Source organism: Neolamprologus brichardi, chromosome 3 (assembly GCF_056152115.1).
Source record: "Neolamprologus brichardi isolate AB-2024 chromosome 3, ASM5615211v1, whole genome shotgun sequence".
Classification (NCBI taxonomy): domain Eukaryota; kingdom Metazoa; phylum Chordata; class Actinopteri; order Cichliformes; family Cichlidae; genus Neolamprologus; species Neolamprologus brichardi.
Window position 1 is genome coordinate 49,085,001 of NC_142106.1, and position 17,966 is coordinate 49,102,966.

General features: G+C 49.6%; 6 non-coding genes and 23 pseudogenes across 6 annotated transcripts; 1 reads left to right on the forward strand and 28 right to left on the reverse strand.

Moving 5' to 3' along the window:
* The window catches only part of LOC148105271 (uncharacterized), a 3,422-nt pseudogene extending 1,180 nt beyond the window's left edge, over positions 1–2,242 (forward strand).
* LOC148105274 (5S ribosomal RNA) lies at positions 240–348 on the reverse strand (annotated as a pseudogene).
* Positions 2,243–4,205: 1,963 nt separating the features above from the next.
* LOC148105275 (5S ribosomal RNA) lies at positions 4,206–4,324 on the reverse strand (annotated as a pseudogene).
* A 390-nt stretch (positions 4,325–4,714) lies between these two features.
* On the reverse strand, positions 4,715–4,833 carry LOC148105276 (5S ribosomal RNA; annotated as a pseudogene).
* A 390-nt stretch (positions 4,834–5,223) lies between these two features.
* Positions 5,224–5,342, reverse strand: LOC148105277 (5S ribosomal RNA; annotated as a pseudogene).
* Positions 5,343–5,732: 390 nt separating this feature from the next.
* LOC148105278 (5S ribosomal RNA) lies at positions 5,733–5,851 on the reverse strand (annotated as a pseudogene).
* Positions 5,852–6,240: 389 nt separating this feature from the next.
* LOC148105279 (5S ribosomal RNA) lies at positions 6,241–6,359 on the reverse strand (annotated as a pseudogene).
* Positions 6,360–6,748: 389 nt separating this feature from the next.
* LOC148105280 (5S ribosomal RNA) lies at positions 6,749–6,867 on the reverse strand (annotated as a pseudogene).
* Positions 6,868–7,257: 390 nt separating this feature from the next.
* On the reverse strand, positions 7,258–7,376 carry LOC148105281 (5S ribosomal RNA). The gene has a single exon (XR_015718834.1). It is a non-coding gene; the product is annotated as a 5S ribosomal RNA (ribosomal RNA).
* Positions 7,377–7,766: 390 nt separating this feature from the next.
* LOC148105282 (5S ribosomal RNA) lies at positions 7,767–7,885 on the reverse strand (annotated as a pseudogene).
* Positions 7,886–8,275: 390 nt separating this feature from the next.
* On the reverse strand, positions 8,276–8,394 carry LOC148105283 (5S ribosomal RNA; annotated as a pseudogene).
* A 390-nt stretch (positions 8,395–8,784) lies between these two features.
* Positions 8,785–8,903, reverse strand: LOC148105284 (5S ribosomal RNA; annotated as a pseudogene).
* Positions 8,904–9,293: 390 nt separating this feature from the next.
* Positions 9,294–9,412, reverse strand: LOC148105285 (5S ribosomal RNA; annotated as a pseudogene).
* Positions 9,413–9,802: 390 nt separating this feature from the next.
* Positions 9,803–9,921, reverse strand: LOC148105286 (5S ribosomal RNA; annotated as a pseudogene).
* Positions 9,922–10,305: 384 nt separating this feature from the next.
* Positions 10,306–10,424, reverse strand: LOC148105287 (5S ribosomal RNA; annotated as a pseudogene).
* Positions 10,425–10,814: 390 nt separating this feature from the next.
* LOC148105288 (5S ribosomal RNA) lies at positions 10,815–10,933 on the reverse strand. The gene has a single exon (XR_015718835.1). It is a non-coding gene; the product is annotated as a 5S ribosomal RNA (ribosomal RNA).
* A 390-nt stretch (positions 10,934–11,323) lies between these two features.
* LOC148105289 (5S ribosomal RNA) lies at positions 11,324–11,442 on the reverse strand. Its single transcript, XR_015718852.1, has one exon. It is a non-coding gene; the product is annotated as a 5S ribosomal RNA (ribosomal RNA).
* An 888-nt stretch (positions 11,443–12,330) lies between these two features.
* On the reverse strand, positions 12,331–12,449 carry LOC148105290 (5S ribosomal RNA; annotated as a pseudogene).
* A 390-nt stretch (positions 12,450–12,839) lies between these two features.
* Positions 12,840–12,958, reverse strand: LOC148105291 (5S ribosomal RNA; annotated as a pseudogene).
* Positions 12,959–13,348: 390 nt separating this feature from the next.
* On the reverse strand, positions 13,349–13,467 carry LOC148105292 (5S ribosomal RNA; annotated as a pseudogene).
* Positions 13,468–13,857: 390 nt separating this feature from the next.
* Positions 13,858–13,976, reverse strand: LOC148105293 (5S ribosomal RNA). The gene has a single exon (XR_015718836.1). It is a non-coding gene; the product is annotated as a 5S ribosomal RNA (ribosomal RNA).
* Positions 13,977–14,366: 390 nt separating this feature from the next.
* Positions 14,367–14,485, reverse strand: LOC148105294 (5S ribosomal RNA). The gene has a single exon (XR_015718837.1). It is a non-coding gene; the product is annotated as a 5S ribosomal RNA (ribosomal RNA).
* A 351-nt stretch (positions 14,486–14,836) lies between these two features.
* Positions 14,837–14,955, reverse strand: LOC148105295 (5S ribosomal RNA; annotated as a pseudogene).
* A 351-nt stretch (positions 14,956–15,306) lies between these two features.
* LOC148105296 (5S ribosomal RNA) lies at positions 15,307–15,425 on the reverse strand. The gene has a single exon (XR_015718838.1). It is a non-coding gene; the product is annotated as a 5S ribosomal RNA (ribosomal RNA).
* A 404-nt stretch (positions 15,426–15,829) lies between these two features.
* LOC148105297 (5S ribosomal RNA) lies at positions 15,830–15,948 on the reverse strand (annotated as a pseudogene).
* A 390-nt stretch (positions 15,949–16,338) lies between these two features.
* Positions 16,339–16,457, reverse strand: LOC148105298 (5S ribosomal RNA; annotated as a pseudogene).
* A 390-nt stretch (positions 16,458–16,847) lies between these two features.
* Positions 16,848–16,966, reverse strand: LOC148105299 (5S ribosomal RNA; annotated as a pseudogene).
* A 351-nt stretch (positions 16,967–17,317) lies between these two features.
* LOC148105300 (5S ribosomal RNA) lies at positions 17,318–17,436 on the reverse strand (annotated as a pseudogene).
* A 390-nt stretch (positions 17,437–17,826) lies between these two features.
* On the reverse strand, positions 17,827–17,945 carry LOC148105301 (5S ribosomal RNA; annotated as a pseudogene).
* Between the last annotated feature and the right edge of the window lie 21 nt (positions 17,946–17,966).

The following is a 17,966-nucleotide window of genomic DNA, read 5'->3' on the forward strand; positions in this document are numbered from 1 at the left end:
CCCTGGATTTTTGAAGATGGCCTCAGGAACCAGCACAGGGCCTGGTGTGGTGTAGTTAGCCTCGGCCAGCAGCACTGGCCCTGGTGTGTTGTAGGTAGCCTCAGCCAGCAGAACAAGACATTGGTGAAAACAGCCAAAAGCAATGTTGTTAATGTGCCCTCATTAATGGGCATCTGCTTTGGGTCTTTTAATACACCCCTTCTCTGGATCAAAAGCAGTTCAATGACATAAAAATGATAGGCTTACAGCACCAGGTATTCCCAGGCAGTCTCCCATCCAAGTACTAACCAAGCCCAGCCCTGCTTTGCTTCCGAGATCAGGCGTGCTCAGGGTGGTATGGCCGTAAGCTGCTGCCCACAGCACAATGTGTCAATTTATGGAATCAAGTGATGAGGTGGCCAGTACCTGAAGTTACGAACACAATCCTATAACCCTACCTGCATGCTTGCCTAATACCCTAACCCAAAGACTCAGTTTAGCATTTATCCAGCATCACAGGCCATGGATTTTTGAAGATGGCCTCAGGAACCAGCACAGGGCCTTGTGTGGTGTAGTTAGCCTCGGCCAGCAGCACTGGCCCTGGTGTGTTGTAGGTGGCCTCAGCCAGCAGAACAAGACATTGGTGAAAACAGCCAAAAGCAATGTTGTTAATGTGCCCTCATTAATGGGCATCTGCTTTGGGTCTTTTAATACTATAGTATTTCATTCAAGATGGCGCTGGAGTGACGGCAGCCTTTCCAAGTAGCTCTGCAACACCGCACTTTTTCTTAACTTTTAACTTTTTTAGACTAGGCTTTCAAACTTTATTTCACCTTCCTCTAGTTACTGTACTTCTACCTCTTAGATATAGCGATACAAGATGGATAATGCACTTTTTAAAACTTCTGGAACCAGCTCCTTCATCTACTCGAGAGCGGAGCTGCTGGCTCTAAGAACAAAGGGACAGACCGGCATGCGACACAACATCCCGGCTGAGATAAAGAGGAGCTACAGAGGCTGCAAGGCTGGAGCGAGAAAAGCGGATCACCGGAGGCGATTCAAACCATCAATCCCGACAGTGATAATGGGCAACGTGAACTCGCTACCGAATAAAATGGACGAACTGTGTGCTCTGAACAACCACCGACTATACCGTGAGTGCAGTTTGTTTATCTTCACGGAGACGTGGCTAACCGAGCTAACGCCACAAGCTAACATAGACCTATGCGGTTTCACATCCGTGAGAGCCGATAGGGACACGCAGGCCAGCGGAAAAAGCAGAGGTAGGGGACTCATTGTCTACGTTAACAACAGATACTGCAACCCCGGACACGTCTCCGTTAAAGTTTCGGTATGCCGTCCGGACCTGGAGCTGCTAGCTGTTAGCTTGCGGCCATATTATCTACCTCGGGAGTTCAGTCATGTGATCTGTGTGTGTGTTTACATCCCTCCGAGGGCCGACGCAACAGCTGCCTGTGAGAAAATACACACAGTCACAGCAAGACTCCAGACACAACACCCCGAAGCTTTCATTATTATATCTGGAGACTTTAATCATGCCACACTGGATTCTACTCTGGCTGCTTTTCACCAGTTTGTGAATTGTCCCACAAGGAGCAACAGGACAATTGACCTACTGTATGCTAATGTGAGAGATGCATACAGAGCCACCCCCCTCCCCCCACTAGGGAAGTCAGACCACAACCTGGTTTACCTACAGCCACAATACACACCCCTCGTCCAAAGGCAGCCTGTCACAACACGCTCCATCAGGAGATGGACCCCAGAAAAAGAGGATGCTCTGAGAGACTGTTATGACACCACAGACTGGGACGTGCTTCTGAGCCCACATGGTGAGGACATAGAGGGGGCGACACACTGTCTTACAGACTACCTCAACTTTTGTGTGGACACGGTCGCCCCTGCTAAGACGGTACGGTGTTACCCTAATAACAAACCGTGGGTAACACAGGAAGTCAAAGCTGTCCTCAACATGAAGAAGAAGGCTTTCAGGAGCAAAGTGAAGGAGGAGATGAAAGCAGCACAGCGGGAGGTGAAACGCTGCCTGAGGGAAGCAAAGGACACCTACAGGAGGAAGGTGGAGCAGAAGTTGGAGAGGAACAATATGAGGGAGGTCTGGAATGGTGTGAAAACCATCACAGGCCACAACACCAAGAACAGCACAGTGGGGGGGACTGTGGAGAAGGCAAACGAACTCAACAACTTCTTCAACAGGTTTGACCAGCCCACAACCCCCCCACCCTCACCCTCACCCTCACCTTCACTACAGAGCCCTCTCCCCACTCTCCTACCTCCCTTGCTTCCCCCCCTTCCTGACACTATGATGACACCCCCCTCCTCCAATCCCTCTCTCAGCAGCAGGACATCTTCCCCCCCCTCCTTCCAATCATCTCCCAGTGTCACAGTGGATCAGGTCAGGAGACAACTGAGGAAGCTTCGCCCCAGAAAGGCAGCAGGTCCAGACAAGGTGTGTCCGAGGATGCTAAAGGCGTGTTCTGCTGAACTTGGGGAGCCGCTACAACGAGTCTTCAATCTCAGTCTGCGACTGGGGAGAGTGCCCACCCTATGGAAGACATCCTGCATCGTCCCGGTCCCCAAAAGGAACCGGCCCAATGAGCTGAATGACTTCCGACCGGTGGCACTGACATCACATCTTATGAAGACTCTAGAGCGGCTCTTCCTCAACCTCCTCCGACCACAGGTACAACAGGCCCAGGACCCACTACAGTTCGCCTACAAGTCGGGTGTGGGAGTGGAGGATGCCATCTTGTACCTCCTGCATAGAGCCCACTCACACCTCGATGGGGGAAAAGGCACGGTCAGGATCCTGTTTCTTGACTTTTCCAGTGCCTTTAATATCATCCGGCCCTGTCTGCTCCAGGAGAAACTGAACAGGATGGAGGTGGACCCCTGCCTGGTGGCTTGGATCTCCGACTACCTCACCGACAGGCCACAGTACGTCAGGCTGAAGGACATCACGTCTGACACTGTGGTCAGCAGCACAGGAGCACCACAGGGAACTGTGCTGTCCCCTCTTCTCTTCACCCTGTACACCTCTGACTTCTGCTACAACTCTGAATTATGTCACATTCAGAAGTTTGCAGACGACACAGCCATCATGGGGTGTATCTGGGATGATCAGGAAGAGGAGTACAGAAGTCGGGTGAGGAACTTTGTCACATGGAGTCACACAAACCACCTGCAACTCAACACCTCAAAGACTAAGGAACTGGTTGTGGACTTTGGGAGGTCCAGAGCAGGTCCACTGCCGGTTCAGATAGAGGGGGAGGAGGTGGAGGTGGTCAACAAGTACAAGTACCTCGGGCTGTGGGTGGACAATAAACTGGACTGGTCATGCAACACAGAGCACCTGTACAAAAAAGCCCAAAGCCGACTGTACTTCCTCAGGAGGCTGAGGTCTTTTAACATCTGCAGGAAGCTCCTGAGGATGTTTTACCAGTCGGTGGTTGCTGGAGTACTTTTCTATGCTGTGGTGTGCTGGGGGAGCAGCACAGCAAAGAAGGACTCATCCAGGCTGGAAAAACTGATCAGGAAGGCTGGCTCTGTGGTTGGCATGAAGCTGGACACTCTGGTGACAGTGGCAGAGAAAAGGACACTAAAGAAGCTGCTGGATATTGTGGACAATGCTGGGCATCCTCTGCACACGGCCATAAACAACCAGAAGAGTCTGTTCAGTGACAGGTTGCTTCTCCCAAAGACAAGAACCAACAGACTTAAAAACTCCTTTGTCCCACACGCCATCAAACTGTTTAACTCCTCTCTGGAGGGGAGAGGGAGGGGAAACAGGAGGACAAAGGAGGGGGGAACAACTAAGCTGTAGTGCCTCTTCTCTTCACTGTGTAATACCTTTGTGCAATACTTTTTGTTAACAATCATACTTGAAATGTGCAATTCACTTGTATTTTTATTTTTATTTTTATCCCTATTTATTCTATTTATCCCCTTTGTATATTTTATCTATATATGTCTTTGTATTTATATATGTGTGTGTGTGTGTGTATATATATATATATATATATATATAATATTCTTGACTCTGTAACTTCTGTCGGTGCTGTGCTTTTTGGAAAAACAAATTTCCCAGAGGAACCTACCCAAGGGATTAATAAAGTTCTATCTTATCTTATCTTATCTTATACACCCCTTATCTGGATCAAAAGCAGTTCAATGACATGAAAATGAAAGGCTTACAACACCAGGTATTCCCAGGCAGTCTCCCATCCAAGTACTAAACAAGCCCAGCCCTGCTTAGCTTCTGAGATCAGACGAGGTCAGGCGTGCTAAGGGTGGTATGGCCGTAAGCTGCTGCCCACAGCACAATGTGTCAATTTATGGAATCAAGTGATGAGGTGGCCAGTACCTGAAGTTACGAACACAATCCTATAACCCTACCTGCAAGCTTGCCTAATACCCTAAGCCAAAGACTCAGTTTAGCATTTATCCAGCAGCACAGGCCCTGGATTTTTGAAGATGGCCTCAGGAACCAGCACAGGGCCTGGTGTAGTGTAGTTAGCCTCGGCCAGCAGCACTGGCCCTGGTGTGTTGTAAGTGGCCTCAGCCAGCAGAACAAGACATTGGTGAAAACAGCCAAAAGCAATGTCGTTAATGTGCCCTCATTAATGGGCAGCTGCTTTGGGTCTTTTAATACACCCCTTCTCTGGATCAAAAGCAGTTCAATGACATGAAAATGAAAGGCTTACAGCACCAGGTATTCCCAGGCAGTCTCCCATCCAAGTACTAACCAAGCCCAGCCCTGCTTAGCTTCCGAGATCAGACGAGGTCAGGTGTGCTCAGGGTGGTATGGCCCTAGGCTGCTCCCTACAGCACAATGTGTCAATTTATGGAATCAAGTGATGAGGTGGCCAGTACCTGAAGTTACGAACACAATCCTATAACCCTACCTGCATGCTTGCCTAATACCCTAAGCCAAAGACTCAGTTTAGCATTTATCCAGCAGCACAGGCCCTGGATTTTTGAAGATGGCCTCAGGAACCAGCACAGGGCCTGGTGTGGTGTAGTTAGCCTCGGCCAGCAGCACTGGCCCTGGTGTGTTGTAGGTGGCCTCAGCCAGCAGAACAAGACATTGGTGAAAACAGCCAAAAGCAATGTCGTTAATGTGCCCTCATTAATGGGCAGCTGCTTTGGGTCTTTTAATACACCCCTTCTCTGGATCAAAAGCAGTTCAATGACATGAAAATGAAAGGCTTACAGCACCAGGTATTCCCAGGCAGTCTGCCATCCAAGTACTAACCAAGCCCAGCCCTGCTTAGCTTCCGAGATCAGACGAGGTCAGGCGTGCTCAGGGTGGTATGGCCGTAAGCTGCTGCCCACAGCACAATGTGTCAATTTATGGAATCAAGTGATGAGGTGGCCAGTACCTGAAGTTACGAACACAATCCTATAACCCTACCTGCATGCTTGCCTAATACCCTAAGCCAAAGACTCAGTTTAGCATTTATCCAGCAGCACAGGCCCTGGATTTTTGAAGATGGCCTCAGGAACCAGCACAGGGCCTGGTGTGGTGTAGTTAGCCTCGGCCAGCAGCACTGGCCCTGGTGTGTTGTAGGTGGCCTCAGCCAGCAGAACAAGACATTGGTGAAAACAGCCAAAAGCAATGTTGTTAATGTGCCCTCATTAATGGGCATCTGCTTTGGGTCTTTTAATACACCTCTTCTCTTGATCAAAAGCAGTTCAATGACATGAAAATGAAAGGCTTACAGCACCAGGTATTCCCAGTTAGTCTCCCATCCAAGTACTAACATAGGCCAGCCCTGCTTAGCTTCCGAGATCAGACGAGGTCAGGCGTGCTCAGGGTGGTATGGCCGTAAGCTGCTGCCCGCAGCACAATGTTTCAATTTATGGAATCAAGTGATGAGGTGGCCAGTACCTGAAATTACGAACACAATCCTATAACCCTACCTGCATGCTTGCCTAATACCCTAACCCAAAGACTCATTTTAGCATTTATCCAGAAGCACAGGACCTGGAATTTGAAGATGGCCTCAGGAACCAGCACAGGGCCTGGTGTGGTGTAGTTAGCCTCGGCCAGCAGCACTGGCCCTGGTGTTTTGTAGGTGGCCTCAGCCAGCAGAACAAGACATTGGTGAAAACAGCCAAAAGCAATGTTGTTAATGTGCCCTCATTAATGGGCATCTGCTTTGGGTCTTTTAATACACCCCTTCTCTGGATCAAAAGCAGTTCAATGACATGAAAATGAAAGGCTTACAGCACCAGGTATTCCCAGTTAGTCTCCCATTCAAGTACTAACCAAGCCCAGCCCTGCTTCGCTTCCGAGATCAGACGAGGTCAGGCGTGCTCAGGGTGGTATGGCCGTAAGCTGCTGCCCACAGCACAATGTGTCAATTTATGGAATCAAGTGATGAGGTGGCCAGTACCTGAAGTTACGAACACAATCCTATAACCCTACCTGCATGCTTGCCTAATACCCTAACCCAAAGACTCATTTTAGCATTTATCCAGCAGCACAGGACCTGGAATTTGAAGATGGCCTCAGGAACCAGCACAGGGCCTGGTGTGGTGTAGTTAGCCTCGGCCAGCAGCACTGGCCCTGGTGTTTTGTAGGTGGCCTCAGCCAGCAGAACAAGACATTGGTGAAAACAGCCAAAAGCAATGTTGTTAATGTGCCCTCATTAATGGGCATCTGCTTTGGGTCTTTTAATACACCCCTTCTCTGGATCAAAAGCAGTTCAATGACATGAAAATGGAAGGCTTACAGCACCAGGTATTCCCAGTTAGTCTCCCATCCAAGTACTAACCAAGCCCAGCCCTGCTTAGCTTCCGAGATCAGACGAGGTCAGGCGTGCTCAGGGTGGTATGGCCGTAAGCTGCTGCCCACAGCACAATGTGTCAATTTATGGAATCAAGTGATGAGGTGGCCAGTACCTGAAGTTACGAACACAATCCTATAACCCTACCTGCATGCTTGCCTAATACCCTAAGCCAAAGACTCAGTTTAGCATTTATCCAGCAGCACAGGCCCTGGATTTTTGAAGATGGCCTCAGGAACCAGCACAGGGCATGGTGTGGTGTTGTTAGCCTCGGCCAGCAGCACTGGCCCTGGTCTGTTGTAGGTGGCCTCAGCCAGCAGAACAAGACATTGGTGAAAACAGCCAAAAGCAATGTCGTTAATGTGCCATCATTAATGGGCATCTGCTTTGGGTCTTTTAATACACCCCTTCTCTGGATCAAAAGCAGTTCAATGACATGAAAATGAAAGGCTTACAGCACCAGGTATTCCCAGGCAGTCTCCCATCCAAGTACTAACCAAGCCCAGCCCTGCTTAGCTTCCGAGATCAGACGAGGTCAGGCGTGCTCAGGGTGGTATGGCCGTAAGCTGCTGCCCACAGCACAATGTGTCAATTTATGGAATCAAGTGATGAGGTGGCCAGTACCTGAAGTTACGAACACAATCCTATAACCCTACCTGCATGCTTGCCTAATACCCTAAGCCAAAGACTCAGTTTAGCATTTATCCAGCAGCACAGGCCCTGGAATTTTGATGATGGCCTCAGGAACCAGCACAGGGCCTGGTGTGGTGTAGTTAGCCTCGGCCAGCAGCACTGGCCCTGGTGTGTTGTAGGTGGCCTCAGCCAGCAGAACAAGACATTGGTGAAAACAGCCAAAACCAATGTCGTTAATGTGCCCTCATTAATGGGCAGCTGCTTTGGGTCTTTTAATACACCCCTTCTCTGGATCAAAAGCAGTTCAATGACATGAAAATGAAAGGCTTACAGCACCAGGTATTCCCAGAAAGTCTCCCATCCAAGTACTAACCAAGCCCAGCCCTGCTTAGCTTCCGAGATCAGACGAGGTCAGGGGTGCTCAGGGTGGTATGGCCGTAAGCTGCTGCCCATAGCACAATGTGTCAATTTATGGAATCAAGTGATGAGGTGGCCAGTACCTGAAGTTACGAACACAATCCTATAACCCTACCTGCATGCTTGCCTAATACCCTAAGCCAAAGACTCAGTTTAGCATTTATCCAGCAGCACAGGCCCTGGATTTTTGAAGATGGCCTCAGGAACCAGCACAGGGCCTGGTGTGGTGTAGTTAGCCTCGGCCAGCAGCACTGGCCCTGGTGTGTTGTAAATGGCCTCAGCCAGCAAAACAAGACATTGGTGAAAACAGCCAAAAGCAATGTCGTTAATGTGCCCTCATTAATGGGCAGCTGCTTTGGGTCTTTTAATACACCCCTTCTCTGGATCAAAAGCAGTTCAATGACATGAAAATGAAAGGCTTACAGCACCAGGTATTCCCAGGCAGTCTGCCATCCAAGTACTAACCAAGCCCAGCCCTGCTTAGCTTCCGAGATCAGACGAGGTCAGGCGTGCTCAGGGTGGTATGGCCGTAAGCTGCTGCCCACAGCACAATGTGTCAATTTATGGAATCAAGTGATGAGGTGGCCAGTACCTGAAGTTACGAACACAATCCTATAACCCTACCTGCATGCTTGCCTAATACCCTAAGCCAAAGACTCAGTTTAGCATTTATCCAGCAGCACAGGCCCTGGATTTTTGAAGATGGCCTCAGGAACCAGCACAGGGCCTGGTGTGGTGTAGTTAGCCTCGGCCAGCAGCACTGGCCCTGGTGTGTTGTAGGTAGCCTCAGCCAGCAGAACAAGACATTGGTGAAAACAGCCAAAAGCAATGTTGTTAATGTGCCCTCATTAATGGGCATCTGCTTTGGGTCTTTTAATACACCCCTTCTCTGGATCAAAAGCAGTTCAATGACAAGAAAATGAAAGGCTTACAGCACCAGGTATTCCCAGTTAGTCTCCCATCCAAGTACTAACATAGCCCAGCTCTGCTTAGCTTCCGAGATCAGACGAGGTCAGGCGTGCTCAGGGTGGTATGGCCGTAAGCTGCTGCCCACAGCACAATGTGTCAATTTATGGAATCAAGTGATGAGGTGGCCAGTACCTGAAGTTACGAACACAATCCTATAACCCTACCTGCATGCTTGCCTAATACCCTAACCCAAAGACTCAGTTTAGCATTTATCCAGCAGCACGGGCCCTGGATTTTTGAAGATGGCCTCAGGAACCAGCACAGGGCCTGGTGTGGTGTAGTTAGCCTCGGCCAGCAGCACTGGCCCTGGTGTGTTGTAGGTGGCCTCAGCCAGCAGAACAAGACATTGGTGAAAACAGCCAAAAGCAATGTCGTTAATGTGCCCTCATTAATGGGCAGCTGCTTTGGGTCTTTTAATACACCCCTTCTCTGGATCAAAAGCAGTTCAATGACATGAAAATGAAAGGCTTACAGCACCAGGTATTCCCAGGCAGTCTCCCATCCAAGTACTAACCAAGCCCAGCCCTGCTTAGCTTCCGAAATCAGACGAGGTCAGGCGTGCTCAGGGTGGTATGGCCGTAAGCTGCTGCCCACAACACAATGTTTCAATTTATGGAATCAAGTGATGAGGTGGCCAGTACCTGAAGTTACGAATACAATCCTATAACCCTACCTGCATGCTTGCCTAATACCCTAAGCCAAAGACTCAGTTTAGCATTTATCCAGCAGCACAGGCCCAGGATTTTTGAAGATGGCCTCAGGAACCAGCACAGGGCCTGGTGTGGTGTAGTTAGCCTCGGCCAGCAGCACTGGCCCTGGTGTGTTGTAGGTGGCCTCAGCCAGCAGAACAAGACATTGGTGAAAACAGCCAAAAGCAATGTCGTTAATGTGCCCTCATTAATGGGCAGCTGCTTTGGGTCTTTTAATACACCCCTTCTCTGGATCAAAAGCAGTTCAATGACATGAAAATGAAAGGCTTACAGCACCAGGTATTCCCAGGCAGTCTCCCATCCAAGTACTAACCAAGCCCAGCCCTGCTTAGCTTCCGAGATCAGACGAGGTCAGGGGTGCTCAGGGTGGTATGGCCGTAAGCTGCTGCCCACAGCACAATGTGTCAATTTATGGAATCAAGTGATGAGGTGGCCAGTACCTGAAGTTACGAACACAATCCTATAACCCTACCTGCATGCTTGCCTAATACCGTAAGCCAAAGACTCAGTTTAGCATTTATCCAGCAGCACAGGCCCTGGATTTTTGAAGATGGCCTCAGGAACCAGCACAGGGCCTGGAATGGTGTAGTTAGCCTCGGCCAGCGGCACTGGCTCTGGTGTGTTGTATGTGGCCTCAGCCAGCAGAACAAGACATTGGTGAAAACAGCCAAAAGCAATGTCGTTAATGTGCCCTCATTAATGGGCAGGTGCTTTGGGTCTTTTAATACACCCCTTCTCTGGATCAAAAGCAGTTCAATGACATGAAAGGCTTACAGCACCAGGTATTCCCAGGCAGTCTCCCATCCAAGTACTAAACAAGCCCAGCCCTGCTTAACGTCTGAGATCAGACGAGGTCAGGCGTGCTCAGGGTGGTATGGCCGTAAGCTGATGCCCACAGCACAATGTGTCAATTTATGGAATCAAGTGATGAGGTGGCCAGTACCTGAAGTTACGAACACAATCCTATAACCCTACCTGCATGCTTGCCTCATACCCTAACCCAAACAGTCAATTTAGCATTTATCCAGCAGCACAGGACCTGGATTTTTGAAGATGGCCTCAGGAACCAGCACAGGGCCTGGTGTGGTGTAGTTAGCCTTGGCCAGCAGCACTGGCCCTGGTGTGTTGTAGGTGGCCTCAGCCAGCAGAACAAGACATTGGTGAAAACAGCCAAAAGCAATGTCGTTAATGTGCCCTCATTAATGGGCAGGTGCTTTGGGTCTTTTAATACACCCCTTCTCTGGATCAAAAGCAGTTCAATGACATGAAAATGAAAGGCTTACAGCACCAGGTATTCCCAGGCAGTCTCCCATCCAAGTACTAACCAAGCCCAGCCCTGCTTAGCTTCCGAGATCAGACGAGGTCAGGCGTGCTCAGGGTGGTATGGCCGTAAGCTGCTGCCCACAGCACAATGTGTCAATTTATGGAATCAAGTGATGAGGTGGCCAGTACCTGAAGTTACGAACACAATCCTATAACCCTACCTGCATGCTTGCCTAATACCCTAACCCAAAGACTCAGTTTAGCATTTATCCAGCAGCACAGGCCCTGGATTTTTGAAGATGGCCTCAGGAACCAGCACAGGGCCTGGTGTGGTGTAGTTAGCCTCGGCCAGCAGCACTGGCCCTGGTGTGTTGTAGGTGGCCTCAGCCAGCAGAACAAGACATTGGTGAAAACAGCCAAAAGCAATGTCGTTAATGTGCCCTCATTAATGGGCAGCTGCTTTGGGTCTTTTAATACACCCCTTCTCTGGATCAAAAGCAGTTCAATGACATGAAAATGAAAGGCTTACAGCACCAGGTATTCCCAGGAAGTCTCCCATCCAAGTACTAACCAAGCCCAGCCCTGCTTAACTTCCGAGATCAGACGAGGTCAGGCGTGCTCAGGGTGGTATGGCCGTAAGCTGCTGCCCACAGCACAATGTGTCAATTTATGGAATCAAGTGATGAGGTGGCCAGTACCTGAAGTTACGAACACAATCCTATAACCCTACCTGCATGCTTGCCTAATACCCTAACCCAAAGACTCAGTTTAGCAGCACAGGCCCTGGATTTTTGAAGATGGCCTCAGGAACCAGCACAGGGCCTGGTGTGGTGTAGTTAGCCTTGGCCAGCAGCACTGGCCCTGGTGTGTTGTAGGTGGCCTCAGCCAGCAGAACAAGACATTGGTGAAAACAGCCAAAAGCAATGTCGTTAATGTGCCCTCATTAATGGGCAGCTGCTTTGGGTCTTTTAATACACCCCTTCTCTGGATCAAAAGCAGTTCAATGACATGAAAATGAAAGGCTTACACCACCAGGTATTCCGAGGCAGTCTACCTTTCAAGTACTAAACAAGCCCAGCTCTGCTTAGCTTCCGAGATCAGACGAGGTCAGGCGTGCTCAGGGTGGTTTGGCCGTAAGCTGCTGCCCACAGCACAATGTGCCAATTTATGGAATCAAGTGATGAGGTGGCCAGTACCTGAAGTTACGAACACAATCCTATAACCCTACCTGCATGCTTGCCTAATACCCTAAGCCAAAGACTCAGTTTAGCATTTATCCAGCAGCACAGGACCTGGATTTTTGAAGATGGCCTCAGGAACCAGCACAGGGCCTGGTGTGGTGTAGTTAGCCTCGGCCAGCAGCACTGGCCCTGGTGTGTTGTAGGTGGCCTCAGCCAGCAGAACAAGACATTGGTGAAAACAGCCAAAAGCAATGTCGTTAATGTGCCCTTATTAATGGGCAGCTGCTTTGGGTCTTTTAATACACCCCTTCTCTGGATCAAAAGCAGTTCAATGACATGAAAATGAAAGGCTTACAGCACCAGGTATTCCCAGGCAGTCTCCCATCCAAGTACTAACCAATCCCAGCCCTGTTTAGCTTCCGAGATCAGACGAGGTCAGGCGTGCTCAGGGTGGTTTGGCCGTAAGCTGCTGCCCACAGCACAATGTGTCAATTTATGGAATCAAGTGATGAGGTGGCCAGTACCTGAAGTTACGAACACAATCCTATAACCCTACATGCATGCTTGCCTAATACCCTAACCCAAAGACTCAGTTTAGCATTTATCCAGCAGCACAGGACCTGGATTTTTGAAGATGGCCTCAGGAACCAGCACAGGGCCTGGTGTGGTGTAGTTAGCCTCTACCAGCAGCACTGGCCCTGGTGTGTTGTAGGTGGCCTCAGCAGGCAGAACAAGACATTGGTGAAAACAGCCAAAAGCAATGTCGTTAATGTGCCCTCATTAATCGGCAGCTGCTTTGGGTCTTTCAATACACCCCTTCTCTGGATCAAAAGTAGTTCAATGACATGAAAATGAAAGGCTTACAGCACCAGGTATTCCCAGGCAGTCTCCCATCCAAGTACTAACCAAGCCCAGCTCTGCTTAGCTTCCGAGATCAGACGAGGTCAGGCGTGCTCAGGGTGGTATGGCCGTAAGCTGCTGCCCACAGCACAATGTGTCAATTTATGGAATCAAGTGATGAGGTGGCCAGTACCTGAAGTTACGAACACAATCCTATAACCCTGCCTGCATGCTTGCCTAATACCCAAACCCAAAGACTCAGTTTAGCATTTATCCAGCAGCACAGGCCCTGGATTTTTGAAGATGGCTTCAGGAACCAGAACAGGGCCTGGTGTGGTGTAGTTAGCCTCGGCCAGCAGCACTGGCCCTGGTGTGTTATAGGTGGCCTCAGCCAGCAGAACAAGACATTGGTGAAAACAGCCAAAAGCAATGTCGTTAATGTGCCCTCATTGATGGGCAGCTGCTTTGGGTCTTTTAATACACCCCTTCTCTGGATCAAAAGCAGTTCAATGACATGAAAATGAAAGGCTTACAGCACCAGGTATTCCCAGGCAGTCTCCCAGCCAAGTACTAACCAAGCCCAGCCCTGCTTAGCTTCCGAGATCAGACGAGGTCAGGCGTGCTCAGGGTGGTATGGCAGTAAAGTGCTGCCCACAGCACAATGTGTCAATTTATGGAATCAAGTGATGAGGTGGCCAGTACCTGAAGTTACGAACACAATCCTATAACCCTACCTGCATGCTTGCCTAATACCCTAAGCCAAAGACTCAGTTTAGCATTTATCCAGCAGAACAGGGCCTGGATTTTTGAAGATGGCCCCAGGAAACAGAACAGGGCCTGGTGTGGTGTAGTTAGCCTCGGCCAGCAGCACTGGCCCTGGTGTGTTGTAGGTGGCCTCAGCCAGCAGAACAAGACATTGGTGAAAACAGCCAAAAGCAATGTCGTTAATGTGCCCTCATTAATGGGCAGCTGCTTTGGGTATTTTAATACACCCCTTCTCTGGATCAAAAGCAGTTCAATGACATGAAAATGAAAGGCTTACAGCACCAGGTATTCCCAGGCAGTCTCCCATCCAAGTACTAACCAAGCCCAGCCCTGCTTAGCTTCCGAGATCAGACGAGGTCAGGCGTGCTCAGGGTGGTATGGCCGTAAGCTGCTACCCACAGCACAATGTGTCAATTTATGGAATCAAGCGATGAGGTGGCCCGTACCTGAAGTTACGAACACAATCCTATAACCCTACCTGCATGCTTGCCTAATACCCTAAGCCAAAGACTCAGTTTAGCATTTATCCAGCAGCACAGGCCCTGGATTTTTGAAGATGGCCTCAGGAACCAGCACAGGGCCTGGTGTGGTGTAGTTAGCCTCGGCCAGCAGCACTGGCCCTGGTGTGTTGTAGGTGGCCTCAGCCAGCAGAACAAGACATTGGTGAAAACAGCCAAAAGCAATGTCGTTAATGTGCCCTCATTAATGGGCAGCTGCTTTGGGTCTTTTAATACACCCCTTCTCTGGATCAAAAGCAGTTCAATGACATGAAAATGAAAGGCTTACAGCACCAGGTATTCCCAGGCAGTCTCCCATCCAAGTACTAACCAAGCCCAGCCCTGCTTAGCTTCCGAGATCAGACGAGGTCAGGCGTGCTCAGGGTGGTATGGCCGTAAGCTGCTGCCCACAGCACAATGTGTCAATTTATGGAATCAAGTGATGAGGTGGCCAGTACCTGAAGTTACGAACACAATCCTATAACCCTACCTGCATGCTTGCCTAATACCCTAAGCCAAAGACTCAGTTTAGCATTTATCCAGCAGCATGGGCCCTGGATTTTTGAAGATGGCCTCAGGAACCAGCACAGGGCCTGGTGTGGTGTAGGTGGCCTCAGCCAGCAGAACAAGACATTGGTGAAAACAGCCAAAAGCAATGTCGTTAATGTGCCCTCATTAATGGGCAGCTGCTTTGGGTCTTTTAATACACCCCTTCTCTGGATCAAAAGCAGTTCAATGACATGAAAATGAAAGGCTTACAGCACCAGGTATTCCCAGGCAGTCTCCCATTCAAGTACTAACCAAGCCCAGCTCTGCTTAGCTTCCGAGATCAGACGAAGTCAGGCGTGCTCAGGGTGGTATGGCCGTAAGCTGCTGCCCACAGCACAATGTGTCAATTTATGGAATCAAGTGATGAGGTGGCCAGTACCTGAAGTTACGAACACAATCCTATAACCCTACCTGCATGCTTGCCTAATACCCTAACCCAAAGACTCAGTTTAGCATTTATCCAGCAGCACGGGCCCTGGATTTTTGAAGATGGCCTCAGGAACCAGCACAGGGCCTGGTGTGTTGTAGGTGGCCTCAGCCAGCAGAACAAGACATTGGTGAAAACAGCCAAAAGCAATGTCGTTAATGTGCCCTCATTAATGGGCAGCTGCTTTGGGTCTTTTAATACACCCCTTCTCTGGATCAAAAGCAGTTCAATGACATGAAAATGAAAGGCTTACAGCACCAGGTATTCCCAGGCAGTCTCCCATCCAAGTACTAACCAAGCCCAGCCCTGCTTAGCTTCCGAGATCAGACGAGGTCAGGCGTGCTCAGGGTGGTATGGCCGTAAGCTGCTGCCCACAGCACAATTTGTCAATTTATGGAATCAAGTGATGAGGTGGCCAGTACCTGAAGTTACGAACACCATCCTATAACCCTACCTGCATGCTTGCCTAATACCCTAAGCCAAAGACTCAGTTTAGCATTTATCCAGCAGCACAGGCCCTGGATTTTTGAAGATGGCCTCAGGAACCAGCACAGGGCCTGGTGTGGTGTAGTTAGCCTCGGCCAGCAGCACTGGCCCTGGTGTGTTGTATGTGGCCTCAGCCAGCAGAACAAGACATTGGTGAAAACAGCCAAAAGCAATGTCGTTAATGTGCCCTCATTAATGTGCCCTCATTAATGTGCAGCTGCTTTGGGTCTTTTAATACACACCTTCTCTGGATCAAAAGCAGTTCAATGACATGAAAATGAAAGGCTTAAAGCACCAGGTATTCCCAGGCAGTCTCCCATCCAAGTACTAACCAAGCCCAGCCCTGCTTAGCTTCCGAGAGAAGACGAGGTCAGGCGTGCTCAGGGTGGCATGGCCGTAAGCTGCTGCCCAGAACACAATGTGTCAATTTATGGAATCAAGTGATGAGGTGGCCAGTACCTGAAGTTACGAACACAATCCTATAACCCTACCTGCAGGCTTGCCTAATACCCTAAGCCAAAGACTCAGTTTAGCATTTATCCAGCAGCACAGGCCCTGGATTTTTGAATATGGCCTCAGGAACCAGCACAGGGCCTGGTGTGGTGTAGTTAGCCTCGGCCAGCAGCACTGGCCCTGGTGTGTTGTAGGTGGCATCAGCCAGCAGAACAAGACATTGGTGAAAACAGCCAAAAGCAATGTCGTTAATGTGCCCTCATTAATGGGCAGCTGCTTTGGGTCTTTTAATACACCCCTTCTCTGGATCAAAAGCAGTTCAATGACATGAAAATGAAAGGCTTACAGCACCAGGTATTCCCAGGCAGTCTCCCATTCAAGTACTAACCAAACCCAGCCCTGCTTAGCTTCCGAGATCAGACGAGGTCAGGCGTGCTCAGGGTGGTATGGCCGTAAGGTGCTTCCCACAGCACAATGTGTCAATTTATGGAATCAAGTGATGAGGTGGCCAGTACCTGAAGTTACGAACACAATCCTATAACCCTACCTGCATGCTTGCCTAATACCCTAAGCCAAAGACTCAGTTTAGCATTTATCCAGCAGCACAGGCCCTGGATTTTTGAAGATGGCCTCAGGAACCAGCACAGGGCCTGGTGTGGTGTAGTTAGCCTCGGCCAGCAGCACTGGCCCTGGTGTGTTGTAGGTAGCCTCAGCCAGCAGAACAAGACATTGGTGAAAACAGCCAAAAGCAATGTCTTTAATGTGCCCTCATTAATGGGTAGCTGCTTTGGGTCTTTTAATACACCCCTTCTTTGGATCAAAAGCAGTTCAATGACATGAAAATGAAAGGCTTACAGCACCAGGTATTCCCAGGCAGTCTCCCATCCAAGTACTAACCAAGCCCAGCCCTGCTTAGCGTCCGAGATCAGACGAGGTCAGGCGTGCTCAGGGTGGTATGGCCGTAAGCTGCTGCCCACAGCACAATGTGTCAATTTATGGAATCAAGTGATGAGGTGGCCAGTACCTGAAGTTACGAACACAATCCTATAACCCTACCTGCATGCTTGCCTAATACCCTAAGCCAAAGACTCAGTTTAGCATTTATCCAGCAGCACAGGCCCTGGATTTTTGAAGATGGCCTCAGGAACCAGCACAGGGCCTGGTGTGTTGTAGGTGGCCTCAGCCAGCAGAACAAGACATTGGTGAAAACAGCCAAAAGCAATGTCGTTAATGTGCCCTCATTAATGCGCAGCTGCTTTGGGTCTTTTAATACACCCCTTCTCTGGATCAAAAGCAGTTCAATGACATGAAAATGAAAGGCTTACAGCACCAGGTATTCCCAGGAAGTCTCCCATCCAAGTACTAACCAAGCCCAGCCCTGCTTAGCTTCCGAGAGAAGACGAGGTCAGGCGTGCTCAGGGTGGTATGGCCGTAAGCTGCTGCCCAGAACACAATGTGTCAATTTATGGAATCAAGTGATGAGGTGGCCAGTACCTGAAGTTACAAACACAATCCTATAACACTACCTGCAGGCTTGCCTAATACCCTAAGCCAAAGAATCAGTTTAGCATTTATCCAGCAGCACAGGCCCTGGATTTTTGAAGATGGCCTCAGGAACCAGCACAGGGCCTGGTGTGGTGTAGTTAGCCTCGGCCAGCAGCACTGGCCCTGGTGTGTTGTAGGTGGCCTCAGCCAGCAGAACAAGACATTGGTGAGAACAGCCAAAAGCAATGTCATTAATGTGCCCTCATTAATGGGCAGCTGCTTTGGGTCTTTTAATACACCCCTTCTCTGGATCAAAAGCAGTTCAATGACATGAAAATGAAAGGCTTACAGCACCAGGTATTCCCAGGCAGTCTTCCATCCAAGTACTAAACAAGCCCAGCCCTGCTTAACTTCCGAGATCAGACGAGGTCAGGCGTGCTCAGGGTGGTATGGCCGTAAGGTGCTGCCCACAGCACAATGTG